The sequence below is a fragment of the Oratosquilla oratoria genome, chromosome 3, assembly GCF_046742065.1.
Source record: "Oratosquilla oratoria isolate Oo_2021 chromosome 3, ASM4674206v1, whole genome shotgun sequence".
Taxonomy (NCBI): domain Eukaryota; kingdom Metazoa; phylum Arthropoda; class Malacostraca; order Stomatopoda; family Squillidae; genus Oratosquilla; species Oratosquilla oratoria.
The window spans coordinates 89,450,564-89,472,645 of record NC_134779.1 but is presented as its reverse complement, the minus strand read 5'-3'; the positions used below and the strand labels follow the sequence as shown (position 1 = coordinate 89,472,645).

General features: G+C 39.9%; 1 protein-coding gene across 5 annotated transcripts in view; it reads right to left on the bottom strand.

Moving 5' to 3' along the window:
* Positions 1 to 22,082, bottom strand: part of Ube4B (Ubiquitination factor E4B) — a 679,226-nt gene that overhangs the window by 111,935 nt on the left and 545,209 nt on the right. The window lies entirely within an intron of this gene.

Sequence of the window (22,082 nt, the reverse complement as noted above, 5' to 3'; positions counted from 1 at the left end):
TCTATTTCCTCCTGTCCTTCTTGTTCCACACACCATCCTTGCACACTTTAAGACTCCCTCCTTGAACCATCCCCATTCCTCCTCCACACCCATCTCTGCTCTATCCTTTACTCCCTCCCACTCCTCCTTCAGCTTCTTTTCGTACTCCTTTTCCTTTTCCTTTTCATTCAAGGAGTTCACTCTAAGCACCTCCCTACTTTTTGTCCCTTTCCTCCTTCTCCATCTATCCTCCACTCTCAGCTTACCTTCCACCAAAAAATGATCTGATATTCCCCCACCCTCTCCCCTTAGCACATGTACATCCTTAACTCTTCCTATCATAATCCTATTTACCACTACATAATCCATTAGCGCTCTATCTACCACCCTTCCATCCACCACCCTCTCCCATGTGTACTTATGCTTGACTTTCTTCCGAAACACTGTATTTGCTATCATCAACTCTCTTTCTAGACACATTTCCACCATCAACTCTCCACTACGATTCTTTCCTGGAACTCCACACTTCCCAACCACTCCATTGATTGGACCATTTCCCACCCTAGCATTAAGGTCTCCCAGTACTATTACATTGACATTTCTTCCTAAACCCTCTATGCACTCATTTAAATCTATCCAAAAGGCCTCCCTTTCTTCCATGTTCTTCTCACTGCCCGGCCCATATGCACTTACAAAGACCCACATCTCCTTTCCCAGTTTCACCTTCATCCACATTATCCTTGAGGAAACCTCCTTCCACTCCACTACCCCTTTACCTATCTCCTCACTTACTAGAATAGCCACCCCTTCCCTCCCTCGCCCTCTCTTCACTCCTGATAACCTCCCACTTACACTCCCAAACTTACACTCACCCTTCCCTTTCAACTTAGTTTCACTCAAAGCCAACACATCCAACTTTCTTCTCACAAACATACTACCTATCTCTTCCCTTTTACTCTCATCTGTACCACATCCACGCACATTAAAAGACCCAAACCTTAGGGTGCTGGCCCGAGGCCCTCCAGCACCCCTTATGCCTTTCCTTTCATTTTTAGGAATTTGCCCCTTGGGGCTACAGGGAGAAGGATGCCTAGTCCCTCTCCCCGTCCCTTTCTTCTCGCCTCTTACGATCCAAGTGGGAAAACTTGGTGGCAGTATTCTTTTCCCCCACCACAGGGAAATACAAGGAAACCTACTAAAATGGATGGAGGACTTTCTGACTGGTAGAAAGATGAGAGTAGTGCTCAGAGAAAAATATTCAGATTGGAAAGAGGTGATCAGTGGAGTACCGCAAAGATCTGTACTGGCACCAATAATGTTTGCTATCTATATGAATGACATGGACGAGGACGTGAACTGCTACATGAGCTTCTTTGCTGATGATGCCAAACTGTTAAGGAAAGTAGAAACTGATGAGGACTGTGAAGCACTGGAAGAAGACCTAAATAGGGTATGGAACTGGAGTCAGAAATGGGAAGTGGTCTTTAATACTAAGAAGTGTAGCATAATGGAGTTTGGAAAAAGCAAAAACAGAATATCAGGAAAATATACAATTGGAGCCAAGGAAGTAAAGAAAGTAGGATCCGAAAAAGATTTGGGTGTAATTATCACGAACAACTTGTCCTATGATATACAGATTAACAAAATTGTCGGGGAGACTTACAACTTGCTAAGATCAATAAAAGTGGCATTTACATACTTGGACGAAGACATGATAAAAAAAATATTGGCCTAGATTAGAGTATGCGGCGACATTGTGGTCCCCCAGTACCAAAAAGAATATAAAGAAAATAGAAAGAATCCAAAGAGCAGCTACAAAAATGGCACCTGCACTTGCAAACCTATCATACGAGGAGAGATTGGCTAAGCTGGAATTACCGACACTGGAGCAAAGAAGAGAGAGATTGACCATCTACAGAATCATGAAAGGCACAGAGATACTTGATAGAGAGAACTTACTTAACTGGGACAAAAGAAACACAAGAGGACATGGTAAGAAAATAAAAAAACATAACTATAGATGAGAACTGAAGAAAAACAGTTTTCCACATAGAGTTTTGGACACTTGGAACAAACTGGATAATGAAATAGTATGCGCAAAAACCATTCATGAGTTTAAAAACAAACTAGACACTGCGAGATACAATGGCGGGACAACACGAGCATAGCTCCCCTTCCCGCAAAATACAACTAGGTAAATACAAGACACCAATTGGAAAGAGTGACCACATATTACTTGAGTTAGAACTAAAGGAGGAAGCATATATAGAATGAGAAATACAGAAAAGGAAGACTGACACTGACATATAGTAAAACAGACTTTGAGACACTTAGGAATTTTTTTCTTAGAATTGGGAAAAATTCTATAATGAAGAAACACATGTGGAAGAAAAATGGATGATTCTGATGGAAATCTATGATGAAGGAGTGGATATGCCCCAAAGCAAAAACAGGAAAAGGTGTATATCAAGTGCTAGTTTAACAGGTGCAGCAAACCAAAAGATAAAGGAGATAAAACTTGCAAAAGATGGAAAAAAGACAAAAACCTAAGAAGTGGCAAATATATATCAAAGGAATGAATATGTAACAATATGCAGGGAGAAAAAAAATGAAAAAGACATACTAGAAAAATGTAAGGATCAGCCAAAACTATTCTATAGATATGTGAATGGTAAACTAAAAAACAAACAGGAAATAGTGAAACTACGCCAAGGGAATATGGAATACACAGAAGATATAGAAATGGCTGAAGTCACGAGGAAATAATTCAAGTCTGTATGCATATCAGGATGAAGGGCGAGAAGTGAAATCACACCCCCATGAGGGAAACAATACATACATACATACAAATACTAAAGGCTATTTCCCCCTTACAAGGGAGGTAGCCAAAAGACAAAAGCATAAAAACCACTCCCACCCATTCCATCCCCTACATACTCCACTCCCATCCACCCTCTTATCTTAGCACCTCCTGGATGATGGGTCATCTCTGCATCTTTCCCACTACACTGGGTCAGAAACAGTGTTGCAAGACACAGCACATCCACAGCAAGGCCGCTTCATTAAATTGGTGACCCCCCTTCTCCATCCCCTCATGCATAAAAGGAGAAGACGGTGAGAAATCCCTTTAGGCTTCATCAATTTCTTTTTCACATATACTCCCTCACCCCCCATCCCCCACCCACTCCCCCTCATGTATCACAGCATCATCCATACACAACCATTCTCCATTCACCACTATTTTCTGTCCACTCCTGTCCTTCCTCAACATATATTCCCCTCTTTCCCAATGCCCCTTTTACTCCATCCATCCATCCATCTCATCCTAGGTCGCCCCCTCATGTTCACTCCTTCCACACCTCTTTTACTAATCTTTTTTCACTAAATCTTTCCATGTGTTCAAACCATCCTAATACTCTTTCATCAACCTCATCTCCCAACTCCCTTTCCTCCCCCCCCCATTCTCCTCCTCACCTCATTTCTCACTCTATCCAGCCTAGTAACCCCTATCATACTTTTCAGGCACCTCATCAAACTCCTCTCTTTCTCTCTTGTGTTCCATGTTTCTGCTCCATACAGTGCTGTTGGCACAATCACTCCTTCATACAATTTCCTCTTAGCATCCATTCCCAAATGTCTATTTCTCATTACAGATTTTAATCCCCCCAAGGCATTTCCTTGCTTCTCTCAATCTACATTCTACCTCCACTTCTTCCTTTCCTGCCACATTTGCACCCAAGTACCTAAAACTATCCACTTTCTCCAGTCTCTTTCCCTTAATAATCAATTCCAGTCTGGTGCCACTTTCTCCCCTTGTAGATCTCATCACCTTAGTTTACCCACATTTACCTTCAGCTTCCTTCTTTTCCACACCTTCCCAAACTCTGTCACTAACTTCCTCAATCCCTCTGATCCTGCTACAAGCACAGTGTTGTCAGCAAACAACAACTGACTTATCTCCCACTTTCTCCATTTTCTTTAATAACCAACGCCAAATCATTGGCCTGCTATGTCATCAACAACACTGACACGCTTGATCTGCAGACACAACTTGACTCACTGACCATCATGAACAACACCCATAATCACCTCCTCCTCTCCTGACATCACCTTCTGTTTCCTCTGTTAACCTCTTCAATATGAGTCAAATATTCATGAGCACATCAAGCTGCCTGTTATATGATAATGCATCACAATGTGTGTGTTACAAAATATAAAGTTACTGCTGTTATACTCATTCTCTTTCACTATGAATAAATATAATGTCACAGAAAACATGATCAAGCTTGTTCACAGAATACAGGGGTCACTCAACTACAACTACAAAATAAATATAATCAGGAAGCCAACACTGGCATCCTCATACACCATTTGCGGCTCATGATGCATACATACAATAGTGTGTGCAAAAACCATACACGAATTTAAGAACAAACTAGACACTGTGAGATACAAAGGCAGGACACCACAAGCATGGCTCCCCTTCCCATAAGATTCAACTAGATAAATATATAGGCATCATCATATCAAAGAGGTTAACCCCAACAACCTCTTGGAGAATGTTTGGAGAACTTGGATCCAACCACCTTTCAATCATCATCACTACCAAAACAACAGAAGATAACAAATTGTTACAAGAGGATTTACATAGAGTATGGGAGTGGAGTCAGACACATTAAATTAATTTCAGCATCAAGAAATATAGCATAATGGAGTTTGGTAAAGGCAAAAATAGAGTCTCAGGAAACTATATGATTGGAGGTAAAGAAGTCAAAAAAGTGAAATCAGAAAGAGACTTGGGAGTAATTGTCTCAAGTGACTTGACTCCTGACAAACATGTAAACAAGATATTTGGAGAGACTTACAATTTGTTAAGATCTATGAAAGTGGCCTTCGACTACATGGATGAAGAGATGGTTAAGAAACTAATTGTTGCATTAATAAGACCGAAACTAGAATATGCTACATCATTGTGGGCACCTATCACAAAGAAAAACATCAAAAAATTAGAAAGAATCCAGAGAGCGGCGACCAAGATGGCACCTACACTATCAAATTTAACATATGAACAAAGATTGGAGAAATTACAACTGATAACACTAGAACAGAGAAGGGAGAGAGGCGATTTGTTGACCATCTTTAGAATTATGAAAGGAATGGAAGTTCTTGATAGGGATAACCTATTAAAATGGGACAAAAGAGAAACAAGAGGACACACAAAGAAACTAAAGAAAGACAGCTATAGAAGAGACCTGAAAAAGAACAGCTTCCCACACAGAGTGATTGACGTCTGGAACAAATTCAACAGTGAAACAGTTAATGCCAGAAATATACACGAATTCGAAAGCAAACTAGATGTAGAGAGATACAAAAACAGGTCATAACGAGCATAGCTCAAGGCCCGTAAAATACAACTAGCTAAATACAACTAGGTAAATACAATACACCAGTTGACCACAGACACACATTCACCAGTTACAAAAGAGCAAACTGGAAAAATATCACTAAAGAGATAGAACAACATTTTGAGACACTGAACAGTACACCAATCACATAGACACTGCTGTGCACACCTTCAATATAACAATACAGGGGCAACAGAAAATCACAGAACACAAACTTTACACAAGGAATCAAACTCCTCATAAGACAATGTGTTTAACACTATCCCCACACCTCTCATAACATAACAGACCAAATACAAGCACTAAACAATGATGACAACAAAATACATGAACAAAAAACACTAAATTGGCAAACATTTGTCAAAACAGGTTATCACGAAGCAAACCAAAAAACTGTACAAAACACTTAACAGTATTACCCTATTCAACTTAAACATAACACAGAACAATAACCACAACAGTTAACTTAACCTTAAACAGACAACAAACATTCATAAATCATTTTGCACAGACAAGCCATCTCACCCCTCACATTGACAACCAACGCATCATTCCATATAAGAAAGACATTACAACAGACCCATACTAAACACCCTTCATAGACAGCTAGACAAAGCACATACTCCATAACCTCAAGCACTCATCTGCCTATGGCCCCAACAACATAAGTAACATCCAATTGAAACACCTTTGACCACATGGCATACATACACTCAGACACTGCAAACTACAGCTATTCACACAAAACTATACCCAACATCTGGAAGCATGGGAAAATCATCACAATCCCCAAACCCAACAAAGTCCAAACAGTTCCAGCATCACACCACTCAATCACGGTTTTCTGTACCCTCTCAAATGTCATAGAATACCTCATACTACAATTCATCACACCACATAATCCCCTTGCTAAGTCATAACACTGTTTTGGACCACTACACTCTACAATCACTCTTTTCATAAACATCACATAATGAGTTTTTGATGCCATCAATTCAGATATGCCCCCCACATAGAACACTTCTCATAACACTAAACCTTAACAGTTTTTGATACCATCCCCCCATCACAATCTCACAAACAAAATATACAACACACTTCAGACTTGGTCGGAACACGTAAATTCACGCTAGTGAACTACAAGAAGATTGGAAACGGCCAAAACCAGACCTAATTGTTTACATATGGTGAAGTAGAGCTGTGTATTCATGGCGATTGGAATGTAGTTTCGTCTTTGTATCTCCTCTTTACCTTTTATTTTTTTATTTTTTTTTTTTTAATCAAGATTCAAAGAGATAACAAAAAGAAGTCTAGAAGAAACCAGAATTGAGACTTAACTTGGTGTAATAGAAAAAAAGTCTTGTCTAGAGAATACGCCAAGGTAATAACAAAGGTTAGATTTATGCCGTTTTTCGGGGTTTGAAAGGGAAAGAAATAGTATATATAGAGAGTCAGAAATGGATAGAGAACCACGGGATAGGAATACAATGAGAAACAGAGATACTAAAGACATTGTAGATGAATTATTAGAACTTAAAAGTAAGTAAGTAAGAAATATCGATGCTAAGGAAAGCCAATGAAGGGAACAACAGGGAGATAGATGAATTATAAAAGGAATTAAAGCAACTTAAGGGAGAAAATGAAAGACACAAAAAGGAACGAGACTTTGAAACAAGAAATTAAAAGCCAAATGAAAGAAATTACTGAAAAAGTGGAAGAAAAAATCAAAGAAAACAACATACAAGAAATTAAGAAACAGTGGAAAATTGAACAGGAAAGTCAAGAAATATCCCTAAAGTAAATAATGGAACAACAAGTCAAAGATAATACCAAGGAAACAGTGATTCAGGTGATCAAAGAGAAAGGGAACCTAGTTAGGGACACAGTGGATAGAAAAAGATGTATAGTAATCTACGGCAGCAAAGAAAAACACAATATACCTAGATATCTGAGGGGAAAAAAGAGAAAGAGCTTGCCAAGGAAATTCTAAAAGAACTACAAACAGATGAACAAAGCTGGGATCGGGAAATCGAGGCAACCCATAGGATGGGAAGATATTCTAAAGAAAAGAAATACAGGCCACTGAAAGTTAAACTTAAGTCTCAAACAAGTGTAGAAGATATACTATCCAGAACAATGAAGTTAGCAAATAGTGAAAATTACAAAAATATCTGGATAAAAAAAAGAAATGAGGAGGAAAAAGAGAAAGAAAAAGAACTTAGGAACGAAGCGAATGATAAGAATGAAAAAAGAACTGAAATGGAAAAATACGAGTTTTTTTGAGAGTGATAGATCCGAGACTGAGAAAATGGAAACAAAGAAGACACAAAGAGAAGAGGAGAAAGGAAATTAAAAATAAGTTATACTAATATAGATGGAATAATCTCAGGAATGAATGAATTAAACGATTACCTGGCCTTAGAAAAACCAGACATAATGGGAATAGTGGAAACTAAATTAAAGCATAACCTAACTCCCTATACTGTGGGACAAGGTTTATACAGCTGTTGGACAAAGAATAGAAGGGACAAACAGGGTGGAGGAGTTCTAATTTTGACCAAGAAAGATTTAAATGTGAAAAAAATAAGTGAGGGAAAAAATAATGTAGAATCAATTATGAAAGTAATAAAAAGATGTTTTGGAAAGAAATTAAGAGAGGAAAAGGAGGCGAATCAAGTAGAGAAGAAAAGATAAAAGGTGCAGATGGAGAGATGATAATGGAAGAGAAGGCAGTAAGGGGAAGATGGGCAGAATATTTTAGGGAGTTGCTATATGTGAAGGAGGATAGGGAGGGAAAGATAGTTGCAGTGGGAAATGCGAAGAAAATGACCGTGATGAGTGAGGAAAATAGAGGAGAAATAAAGAAGAATAAAGTGAAGACAGTTGTTAAGATGATGAAAGCAGGTAAGGCACCTGGTCTGGATGGATGCCATGCAGAATGTCTAAAAAAAGGAAGTACAGTGATGGTGGACTGGCTGGTGAGGTTATTTAATGTTTGCTGGAGAGAGGGTAGAGTGCCGGAGGACTGGAGGAGTGCCTGTATAGTTCCACTTTACATGGGAAAAGGGGATAAGTGTGAGTGTAGTAGTTTCAGAGGGATTAGCTTGTTAAGTGTAGTTGGGAAGGCTTATGGGAGGATCTTGATTGAGAGGATTAGGAGAGGAACAGAGGGAGTAATTGGTGAGGAACAGTGTGGATTTAGGACGGGTAGAGGTTGTGTACATCAGATCTTTGTGATAAGACAGATATGTGAGAAAGCTATTGGAAAGGGGAAGGATGTTTTTTGGGCTTTTGTGGATCTCAAAAAGGCTTACAATAGGGTAGACAGAAAGGCACTGTGGGAGGTTATGCAGATATATGGGATAGGAGGAAAGCTTCTGGGAGCTGTCAAGAGTTTTTATGAGAGTAGTAGAGCTTGTGTCAGGATTAGAAATGGAGAGAGTGAGTGGTTCGAGGTAAAGGTGGGACTTCATCAAGGATGCGTTATGTCACCCTGGCTGTTCAACTTGTACATGGATGGGGTAGTGCGAGAGGTAAATGCAAGGGTAGTGGGTCAGGGATTGGAGATGGATAAAGAAAATGGAGAAAAGTGGGAGGTGAGCCAGCTGTTGTTTGCAGACGACACTGCGCTTGTGGCAGGATCGGAGGAGGGATTGAGGAAGTTGGTAAATGAGTTTGGGAGAGTATGTGATAGAAGAAAGCTAAAGATAAATGTGGGTAAAAGTAAGGTGATGAGATGTACAAGGGGTGAAAGTGGCAGTAGACTGGAAGTGAGCATTAAGGGAGAGCGACTGGAGGAAGTGGATAGTTTTAGATACTTGGGTGGAAATGTGGCAGGAAAAGGTGGAGTGAAGGTGGAAGTAGAATGTAGATTGAGAGAAGCGAGTAAATGCCTTGGTGGATTAAAGAGTGTAATGAGGAATAGATATTTAGGAATGGATGCTAAGAGGAGACTGTATGAAGGAGTGATTGTGCCAACAGCACTGTATGGGGCAGAAACATGGAACATAAGAGAGGAAGAGAGGAATTTGAATGTGTTTGAGATGAAGTGTCTGAGAAGTATGATGTGGGTTACTAGGCTAGATAGAGTGAGAAATGAGGAGGTGAGGAGGAGAACAGGAGTGAAAAGGGAGCTAGGGTTGATGAAAGAGTATTAGGATGGTTTGGACACATGGAAAGAATGAGTGAAGAAAGACTAGTAAAAGAGGTATGGAAGGCAGATGTGGAGGGAGTGAACATGAGGGGACATCCTAGGATGAGGTGGATGGATGGGGTGAAGGGGGCTTTGCGGAAGAGGGGAATGTCTGTTGAGGAAGGATGGGAGAGGACACAAGACAGGGGTGAATGGAGAATGTGTATATGGATGATGTTGTGATGCATGAGGTGGAATGGGTGGGGGGATGGGGGTTGAGGTAGTATGTGTGAGTAAAATTTGATGCAGCCCGAAGGGATTTCTCCCCGTCTTCTCCTTTTATGCAATGGGGGGACGGAGAGGGGGGGGGTCGCCGATTTAATGGAGCGGTCTTGCTGTGGATGTGCTGTGTCTTGCGACACTGCCTCTGACCCAGGGCAGTGGACAAGGTGCAGGGATGACCCATCATCCAGGAGGTGCTAAGATAAGAGGGAAGAGGGAGGGTGGAGGGGTGTGGAGTGTATTTAGGGATGGAATGGGTGTGAATGATTTTATGCCTTTTCCTTTTTGGCTACCTCCCTTGTAAGGGGGAAAAAGCCTTGGTATATGTATGTAATTATGATACAAGTAGAAAGTAAACATATGAAGAGTAGACAATTTTTAGTGGTGTACGTGCCCCCCAAAACACAAGCCTGGTCAGAAAGTGTTCATTCCAAATTATTAGAAGATACATAATACGAATTAACTGAAATACTGAAAAACAGAGGAAATACAGTAATTATGGGTGACTTTAATTCAAAGGAAATGTGTTGGAAAGAGATGACAGTGAAGGGGGTGGGGGATCTCTGGGGTAATGTCCTTCTTGACTTGACCATTGAGTACACAATGACCCAGTGGATTACAGAAAATACTAGATATAGAGGTAATGAAGAACCCTCAACTTTGGACTTGATACTTACGACAGAGCTTGAGATTGTCGAAAAAATTTATTAAAAAATCCCGATAGGAAAGAGGGACCATGTACTATTAGAACTGGAATTGATAGAACAAATGGATCAAAGCAAAAACGATAAACATAGAATAGGAAGACTAATGTATAACAAAAACTTTGAGAAACTTAATACACTCTTCCGCAATGCAAATTGGGTTAAATTTCTAAACGAAGGAACAGGGATAGAAGAAAAATGGAACATACTAAAAGAAATTTATAATGAAGGAGTGAATAAATATGTACCACAACAAAAAATAGAAAGAACATACATAAAAAGCTGGTACCATATTTTCCGGCGTATAGTGCGCGACTTTTTTCCGTTGGAAGAGCCTAAAAATGGGGGGTGCACGTTATCCAGTGGTGCGCATTATCTACGGCCTACGATAAAAATTCTGCGCCTGTGTGTATAATTTTTTTCACAACAACGTGACGATGTTGGCCGTCAGAAAGTCGGGACGGCACACTTCTCCGTGACGTTCCTTGAGAACAAGAAGAACAGCTATGGTGACATGAAAGAATATGCCAGCATGGGCTATATAAATATTTGGTATAGGTAGGTATCTATCGAATCTTATTTTTCATGTATAAATAGGCCTAAACACCATGAAACATGACCAATATTCATGATATTTGCCCATGTTCACAGCATCCTAGTTTGAATTTTTATGTTGGCTTTGTTGCTTCACTTTAGGTATGGTACAAATTCCGTTGCGGCCGTTCATAAACTCGTGTCAAACACCTGACTACAACACCCTCTTTCGGGAGTTATATTAATTTAACGTCACCTCGATGAGAGACTGTCCTATTTACCACTGTCATTGCAGGTTCAAAGCTAAAATGAAACAGTCTGTAGTTTGTTTCAGTATTAAATAAAAAATGGTAAAGACGAATTATTTCCTCAAGATATAAAATTAACATTTTCTGTAAAAATCCCAAAATTTTTCTGTATATTTTACTTTCAATAAACTTATTCTTAGATCATATTTCCTACAAACTATTTAAGCTACAAAGTAATAAGGGACCAACGCACAACATGAGTCATATACCGGTACATGTAGTTCCGACTTTTTCTTAGTTGTGTCCTGATTGATGCCTAAACTGACAATTTAGTGACAAATCAACAGATTTCCCAGCGGTGGCTCTAGCCAATGAAAAATACTTCTCCATGTAACCTCGTTCACATGATACTAAGTAATTAATTGCCGTTATTTCATTGGTTTATTTTTACTAACATTAATTATCTTAGTCTATGCAAATATTTAGGATCCGTAAAACAGCACTAGTACCAACATCATGAACGTTGGCCGTTTTAGCTCACCCGGTATATGCTAGATCAGGGCCGAGATTGACAGTTCTATTGCCAATCTAGCCTACACTAAACACCCTCTTGCAAGAGTTTGTTAAACTAAACGTCACTTCAGTAAAGACACTTATGAACCGAAACATAGTTTGTTGCTGCATGACGATAAAAACTTGTACACAGTGATAAAAACTTGTAAGATGAATCATTCCCTCAGGATATTAATTACATTTTTTATTTGTAAAAATCCGAAATTTTTCATGTACATTTTGTATTCAATAAACTTTTCATGGCTCAAATTTCCCACAAAACAATGGACCAATGCAAACAGGAGTCGCATACATGCAGTTCACGCCACCAGTGACTTTTCCTGGCATGCGCATTATACATCGGTGCGCGCTATCTGTGTACTGAGATAATGAAGTGCATGGGTGCGTATTATAACCCGATGCGCATTTTAAGCCGGAAAATACGGTACAACAAAAGTTGTAGTGAAGCTAAGGACAAAAGAGACAAAGCTTGGAAAAAATGGAAAAGAGACAAGAAACCAAAAAAATGGCAAACATACATCAAACTGAGAAATATGTAAAAATATGCAGAGATGAAAAGAGAAACTACAAAAAAAGGATAATAGATAAATGCACGGATGAAACCAAACTATTTTACAAGTATGTAAATGGAAAACTAAAAAAACAGATAGAAAAACTGCACCAGGGCAAAAATGAATATATAGAGGAACTAGAAATGGCGGAAATTATGAACAACCACTTCAAATCAGTGTTCACATTAGAAGGTTCACCTGACTGTGAAGAAATCGAGAGAGAATTATCCCCCGCAATGAAAGAAATAATCATAACACAAAAGGAAATCAGTGACCAAATTAAAACCTTTGATATTAGAAAATCACATGGCCCAGACGGAATTGCAAACTGGATACTGAAAGAATGTTTGGAAGAATTAACTGACAAAATATACATTATAATTAAAGTATCACTTAAAGAAGGAAAAGTGCCACTGGACTGGAAAAAGGCAAACACTGTACCAATCTATAAGGGCGGTAATAAAGAAGAACCATCTAATTACAGACAGGTATCACTGACAAGCACAAAAGCAAAAATTTGTGAAAGAATTGTCAAAAATAGATGGGTAAAGCACCTGGAAAAAAAAAATATACTAAATCCAAATCAATTTGGATTCAGAAAAGGAAGATCATGTACAACAAATTTAATATGCTTCTACTCAAGATTAATAGACATATTACAAGAGAGAGATGTGTGGGCAGACTGTGCCTTTCTCGACCTACAAAATGCATTCGACAAGGTACCACATAAAAAACTTATAAAGAGGAGTCAAAAGGTGGCATCAGAGGAAAATTATTGGAATGGATGAAAGACTTCCTGATTGGGAGGAAAATGAGAGTTGCAATTAGAGAAAAATTCTCAAACTGGGAAGAAGTGAAAAGCGGTGTCCCGCAGGAATCAGAACTGGCCCCGATCATCTTTGCCATATACATTAATGACATGGATGAAGGTGTAGAGTGTTATATGAATTTGCAGATGATGCAAAGATACTAAAGGTAAAAACGGAGGAAGACTGCAACTCATTGCAACAAGATGTGGACAAGATCTGGAATTGGACCCAAAAATGGGAAGTACATACATACATATACCAAAGGCTTTTTCCCCCTTACATGGAGAGTAGCCAAAAACAAAAAGGCATAGAAACCACTCCCACCCATTTAATTTCCTATATACTCCACTCCCCTCCACCCTCCCTCCTATCTTGGCACCTCCTGGATGAAGGGTCATCCCTGCATCCTGTCCACTACCCTGGGTCAGAAGCAGTGTCACAAGACACAGCACATCCACAGCAAGGCCGCTTCATAAATTCGGCGACCCCCCCCTCTCCGTCCCCTCATGAAAAAAAGGAGAAGGGGAGAAATTCCTTCGAGCTGCGTCAAATTTTTCTCATACATACTTCCTCACCCCCCATCCCCCACCCACTCCCCCTCATGCATCACAGCATCATCTATACACAGCCCTTCTCCATTCACCCCTGTCTTCTGTCCTCTCCTGTCCTTCCTCTACAGACATTCCTCTCTTTTGTAAAGCCCCATTTCACCCCATCCATCCATCTCATCCTAAGACGCCCCCTCATATTCACTCCTTCCACTTCCGCCTTCCACACTTCTTTTACTAATCTTTCTTCACTAATTCTTTCCATGTGTCCAAACCATCCTGATACTCTTTCATCAACCCTATCTCCCAGCTCCTTTTCCACCCCTATTCTCCTCCTCATTTCTTACTCTATCTAGCCTAGTAACCCCAATCATACTTCTCAGACATTTCATCTCAAACACATTCAAACTCCTTCTCTCTTCCTCTCTTATGTTCCATGTTTCTGCCCCGTACATTACTGTTGGCACACTCCTTCATATAACCTACTCTTAGAATCCATTCCCAGATGTCTATTTCTCATTACACTTTTTAATCCACCAAGGCATTTACTCGCTTCTCTCAATCTACATTCTACCTCCACCCCCACTCCTCCCTTTCCTGCCACATTTGCACCCAAGTATCTAAAACTATCCACTTCCTCCAGTTTCTCACCCTTAATGCTCACTTCCAGTCTACTGTCACTCTCTCCCCTTGTACATCTCATCAACTTACTTTTACCCACATTTATCTCCAGCTTCCTTCTTTCACACACCTTCTCAAACTCTGTCACTAACTTCCTCAATCCCTCCTCTGATCCTGCTACAAGTGCAGTGTCGTCAGCAAACAACAACTGGCTCACCTCCCACTTTTCTCCATTTTCTTTAATCATCTCCAACCCCTGACCCACTACCCTTGCATTCACCTCTCGTACCACCCCATCCATGTAAAGATTGAACAGCCAGGGCGACATAACACACCCCTGACGAAGTCCCAACTTTACCTCAAACCATTCACTCTCTCCATTTCTAATCCTAACACAAGCTCTACTACTCTCATAAAAACTCTTGACTGCTCTTAACCCCTTCCATACGGTGCCGCATACGTAGGCGTCATGAGGAGCAAGTGGATACGCGAGGCTGCCATATCGGCGTCTTGATTATATTTATTGTAGTTGCCCCTGCGTAATGACATAATCTCTAAACTGTCTTCATCACATTTTCTATGGTTATCAAAATTCACGAGTGAAAGAGAGAATGATCGATATAAGCAGTGACTATATTTTATTATGCTGGTATTATTACGACACATCGTACGTCTGGCAGCTAATGCTGCCCGCGAGATTTTGGCCCGTACTGAAGAGGTTAACAGCTTTTCTCCTATCCCATATATCTGCAGTACCTCCAACAGTGACCTCCTGTCTACCCTGTCGTAAGCCTTTTCCAGATCCATAAAAGCCAAAAAAACATCCTTACCTTTTCCTATAGCTTTCTCACATACCTGTCTTACCAAAAAAATCTGATCTACACAACCCCTACCTGTCCTAAAACCACACTGTTCCTCACCAATTACTCCCTCTGTTCCTCTCCTAATCCTCTCAATCAAGACCTTCCCATAAGCCTTCCCAACTACACTCAACAAGCTGATCCCTCTGAAACTACTACACTCACACTTGTCCCCATTTCCTTTGTAAAGCAGAACTTTACAGGCACTCCTCCAGTCTTCTGGCACTCTACCCTCTCTTAAACAAACATTAAATAACCTCACCAGTCAGTCCACCATAACTGTACCTTTTTTTTAGACATTCTGCAAGGGATCCATCCAACCCAGGTGCCTTACCTGCTCTCATCATCTTAACAGCTGCTTTCACTTCATCCTTCCCTATTTCTCCTCCATTTTCCTCACTCATCACTCTCATTTTCTTAGCACTTCCCACTGCAACTACCTTTCCCTCCTATCCTCCTTCACATTTAGCAACTCCCTAAAATACTCTGCCCACCTTCCTCTCACTGCCTTCTCTTCCATTATCATCTCTCCATCTGCACCTTTTACCTTTTCTTCTGCTCTTGATTCGCCTCCTCTTCCTCTTTTAACTTCCAAAACATCTTTTTATTACTTTCAAAATTTTCTGTCATACTCTTTCCCCATTTCACATCTGCTCTCCTCTTTGCTTCCTTTATCTTATGCTTAACTTCCTTTCTCTTTACTTTGTACCTCTCATACGATTCCCTAGTCCTAATTTGTAACCAATCTATGAATGCCTGCTTCTTCTCTTCTACATCCTTCTTTGCTTCCTCATCCCACCACTCACTACCTTTCTTTCTATTTCCTCCCGCCCTCCTTGTTCCACACACCATCTCTGCACATCTTGTGACTTCCTCCTTCAACCATCCCCATTCCTCCTCCACTCCTAGTTCTACTCTATCCTTTACTCTCTCCCACTCCTCTCTCAACTTCTTCTTATACTCATTCTCCTTTTTTTCTTCATTTAAGCAGTTCACTCTAAGTACCTCCCTACCTTCTGTCCTTTTCCTCTTTCTCCACCTATTCTCCACTCTCAATTTACCTTCCACCAGGAAATGATCTGATATTCCCCCACTCTCTCCCCTTACAACATGTACATCCTTAAGGGACCGCTTGGCAGAAAAAATTGAAAAATTCTGGAAAATTGACGAATTTTAGGTAAACATTTCAAAAGTTTCTCTATGATGGTGGTAACACTTCGACCAAATATTACAGCTCAATTCCGTTTCTTTTTTTATATATAAAATAAAATAGATAAATTTTTGGCGACCTCTGGCAACCCCATTGCATGAAAAAACATTCTGTATATTGAAATAAAGTCAAAATTTCAATAGTCAGTTTTGTTTTGTGTACTGCAATTAATATCTATGAAGATATCTGGCAATTTACATGGAGGTGGCAATTTGACCAACTGTACAATCCAAACAGTGATCTTCAACAGTAGCTTCATCACTTTAGCAAGAAGATAACTTTAATTCACGCACGCAATCGTATCATCTTATTTCATTCTACCAACAGGTAAGCATTTCAAAAGATTCTCTATAATGGTGGTAACACATTGACATAATATTACAGCTCAATTCAGTTTCTTTTCTTATATATAAAATGAAATAGATAAATTATTGGCGACATCTGGCAAGCTGGAGTTGCCTTTAGCATCCCACGCAATATCATAATCTTCATTTTATTATACCAACAGTAACCAATATTCATTTATTCTTTCGAATTTGTGAAGAGAAATAGTTATTCCTTATTTGGCAAGAAAAAAAAAAATAAAGGAAACTGTAATTTAATGATAGTGTATTCCCTTTAAACTTTAAATGGCTCTCCTGAAAAGTTAACTTTTTGTTATATTAGATAGACATATCTCTGTTTCTATTTGTCCGATTTTATTCATTTTTCCAATTTATGAAGAGAAATAGTCATTCTTTAATTTTACTGGGAAAAATAAAGGAAACTGTAACTTACTTTCTTTTGTTTCATTTATCCTAGCAGATTTTCACTAAAGTTTTGAGTACTTAAATAAAAAAAATAAGAAATAAAAAGAGAGAGTAAGAGGAAATTTGCCGTAGTAAATTTGTTCCCAAGACTCTAATCTTTCATTTCCTACATAGTAGGCTGATTGTCTATGCCTATGGATACTTCCATGATCACAGATACTATCATGAAAAAAATATATATATATATTAACTACACGTAACATATACATATTACTAAAACAATTTAGTATATAATAATTCTCTATTGGAGGTACATAAGTTTACCAGAGAAATTGAACAACTTTTATGACACGCTCACCTATAAGCACCTCGAGCATTCCCTTAACTCTTCCTACCATACTCCTGGTCACCACTATATAGTCCATTAACGCTCTATCTACCACCCTTCCATCCACCACCCTCTCCCATGTGTATTTATGCTTGACTTTCTTCCTAAACACTGTATTTGCTATCATCAACTCTCTTTCAAGACACATCTCCACCATCAACTCTCCACTATGATTTTTGTCTCAAACTCCATACTTCCCAATCACTCCGTCAATTGGTTCATTTCCTACCCTGGCATTCAGTTCTCCCAATACAACTACATTGACATTTCTCCCTAATCCCTCTATGCACTCATTTATATCTACCCAGAATACCTCCCTTTCCTCTACGTTCTTCTCACTACCAGGCCCATACGCACTTACAAAAACCTACATCTCCTTTCCCAGCTTCACCTTCATCCACATTAACCTTGATGACACCTCCTTCCACTCCACTACACACTTATCTCTTCACTTACTAGTATAGCCACCCCTTCTCTCCCTCGTCCCCTCTTCACTCCAGAGTACCTCCCAGCTACACTCCCAAACTCACAGTTGCCCTTTCCTTTCATTTTAGTTTCACTCAAAGCCAGTATATCCATCTTTCTTCTCACAAACATACTGCCTATCTCTTCCCTTTTATTCTCATCTGTACCACATCCACGCACATTAAAAGACCCAAACCTTAGGGTACTGGTTGGAAAGCTCCCAGACCCTCTTATGCCTTTTCTTTCTTTTTTAGGAATGTCCCCTTTTGGGGCTACAGGTAGTAGGACTCCTAATCCCATCCCCCGTCCCTTTTTTGTCGCCTTTTACAACTCAAGTGGAAATGGTGGCAGTATTCTTTTCCCCCACCACAGGGTAGGTAGGCAAAAAAAGGAAATGAATATTCAGAGAAATGGTACAGGACAGTAACAAGGGGTTGGGGGACAGCATAACAGAGGGACAGTCATAGTATAAAAGTGTCATCATTTTTGTATGTACAGAGTTTTCCTCTATCACAGACAAAATGATGTGTGGCTCTGGTCCATAGGGGCGCCCCATATAGACCCTAAAGTATCAACTGCATGCTATTTTGCTCCAATAACATGCAGCTAATACCCCAGACGGGGTAAAGTGGTAAGTAAAATTCAATATAAAGAAATGTAGTGAAATGGAGTTTGGAAAGAATAAAAACGGAATATCAAAAGATTACAAAATTGGTGAAGAAAAGGTAAAAAAAAAAAAAAAAAAAAAAAAAAGTAAACTCGGAGAAAGATCTTGGAGTGATGATTGGCAAGTACATGACACCAGATAAGCATATTAACAAAATATTCGGAGAAACCTAAAATTTATTGAGATCAATCAAAGTGGTGCTTCCCTATTTGGACGAAGAAATGCTAAAGAAAATCCTATCTACACTAATAAGACCAAAACTCAAGTATGCAGCAGCACTCTGGACACCCAGTACCAAAAAGAACATTAAAAAACTAGAAAGGTTACAAAGAGCAACAACCAAACTTGCACCAATTCTTTCTGAACTAACATATGAGCAAAGACTGTCCAAATTAAAACTACCAACTTTGGAACAAAGAAGAGAAAAAGGTGACCTGCTGACTATCTACAGAATAATGAAAGGAATGGAGGTTTTAGATAGGGATGACTTGTTAATATGGGACAACGGTAAAACGAGAGGACACGAAAAGAAACTAAAAAAAAAAGATAGTTACAGAAGAAATTTAAAAAGGAACAGCTTCCCACACAGAGTGATAGATACATGGAATAAATTAGACAACGAAACAGTGTGTGCAAACACTATACAAGCTTTTATGAAAAAATTTGTTGCTGAGAGACACAAAGACGGGTCACCACAAGCATGGCTCCCTTCCCATACAACTAGGTAAATAGATATGCACAATACTAAAAGATGGCTGGCCAATTATCTGGCAGGCAGAAATACCTGTGTCATATAATAATTGCACACCAGAAACTTTAAGGATGGAGTACCACAGGCCTCAGTTCTATCTGCCACATTCTTTAATCTATACATCCCTGACACCTCAGATATACAAATCTCTTCATAGAAATGATCTAACAATTACATACACACAATGTAATGCAGACAAAGCTGCAGAAATAATAAAACCATGCATAAACATACTCAACACATGTTCACTCAAAACAGCCCAAACCAAATCTACAGCCACACTTATCCCCAATTGGACAGCAGAAGACAAATATATACCATGCCTCTTTATCAACAACACTTTTATACCACACACACATACAGATATGATACATCCATGTCATTTAAACAATACATCACAAACATAAGGACAAAATGCACACCTAGACTTAACATGCTTAACTGCAGGGACAACAGCTGGACAAAACAATTATTAAAATATACCAATAATGCACATGCTCAGTGATGAATTACGTGAGCCCTGCATGGGCTAATCTAAGATGCACCACAACACCCTATAGACCATACAAAATGAAGTCCTAAAGATAATTACAATCATCATAAATACAACACCTACAGATCGTCTACACTATGAAACAAGATCTCAAAGTTGAGGATCACCTTGATATAAGATGCACACAAACACTTGTCACAGCCTCCACAAACACAGGACACCTACTACACTACATAGCAGAACACCCACACACACCAAGAAACATCAAAACAATACCCAAATACTTATATCACACACAAATACTCTCTTTTCTTTTTCACAATCACCAGACATCTACCTCCTGAAGCACATCAGTAATACTAAAAGATGGCTGGCCAATTATCTGGCACATAGAAATACATATATACATACATACATATACCAAGGCTTTTTCCCCCTTACAAGGGAGGTAGCCAAAAAGGAAAAGGCATAAAATCATACCCACCCATTCCATCCCTGAATACACTCCACACCCCTCCACCCTCCCTCATATCTTAGCACCTCCTGGATGATGGGTCATCCCTGCACCCTGTCCACTGCCCTGGGTCAGAGGCAGTGTCGCAAGACACAGCACATCCACAGCAAGACCGCTTCATTAAATCAGCGACCCCCCTCTCCGTCTCCCCATGCATAAAAGGAGAAGACGGGGAGAAATCCCTTTGGGCTGCGTCAAATTTTGCTCACACATACTACCTCACCCCCCATCCCCCCGTCCATTCCACCTCATGCATCACAACATCATCCATATACAACCATTCTCCATTCACCCCTGTCTTGTGTCCTCTCCCGTCCTTCCTCAATAGACATTCCCCTCTTCCGCAAAGCCCCCTTCACCCCATCCATCCACCTCATCCTAGGACGTCCCCTCATGTTCACTACTTCCACATCTGCCTTCCATACCTCTTTTACTAGTCTTTCTTCACTCATTCTTTCCATGTGTCCAAAACATCCTAATACTCTTTCATCAACCCTATCTCCCAGCTCCCTTTCCACCCCCATTCTCCTCCTCACCTCCTCATTTCTCACTCTATCTAGCCTAGTAACCCCCATCATACTTCTCAGACACCTCATCTCAAACACATTCAAACTCCTTCTCTCTTCCTCTCTTATGTTCCATGTTTCTGCCCCATACAGTGCTGTTGGCACAATCACTCCTCCATACAGTCTCCTCTTAGCATCCATTCCCAAATGTCTATTCCTCATTACACTCTTCAATCCACCACGGCATTTACTCGCTTCTCTCAATCTACATTTTACCTCCACCTTCACTCCACCTTTTCCTGCCACATTTGCACCCAAGTATCTAAAACTATCCACTTCCTCCAGTCGCTCTCCCTTAATGCTCACTTCCAGTCAACTGCCACTTTCACCCCTTGTACATCTCATCACCTTACTTTTACCCGCATTTATCTTTAGCATTCTTCTATCACATACTCTCCCAAACTCTTGTCACCAACTTCCTCAATCCCTCCACCGATCCTGCCACAAGTGCAGTGTCGTCTGCAAACAACAGCTGGCTCACCTCCCACTTTTCTCCATTTTCTTTAACCATCTCCAATCCCTGACCCACCACCCTTGCATTTACCTCTCGCACTACCCCATCCATGTATAAGTTGAACAGCCAGGGTGACATAACGCATCCTTGACGAAGTCCCACCTCTACCTCGAACCACTCACTCTCTCCATTTCTAATCCTGACACAAGCTCTACTACTCTCATAAAAACTCTTGACAGCTCCTAGAAGCTTTCCTCCTATCCCATATATCCGCAAAACCTCCCATAGTGCCTTTCTGTCTACCCTGTCATAAGCCTTTTCCAGGTCCATAAAGGCCCAAAAAACATCCTTCCCCTTTCCTATAGCTTTCTCACATAGCTGTATTACCACCAAAATCTGATCTACACAACCTCTATCCGTCCTAAATCCACAATGTTCCTCACCAATTACTCCCTCTGTCCCTCTACTAATCTAAAATAGGACTAAAATAGGATGCCAAATTAGGTCAGGTGACAATGCAGAGATTCTGCAGGATGATCTTAATAAATTGTTCACATGGTTGATGAAATGGCAAATGAA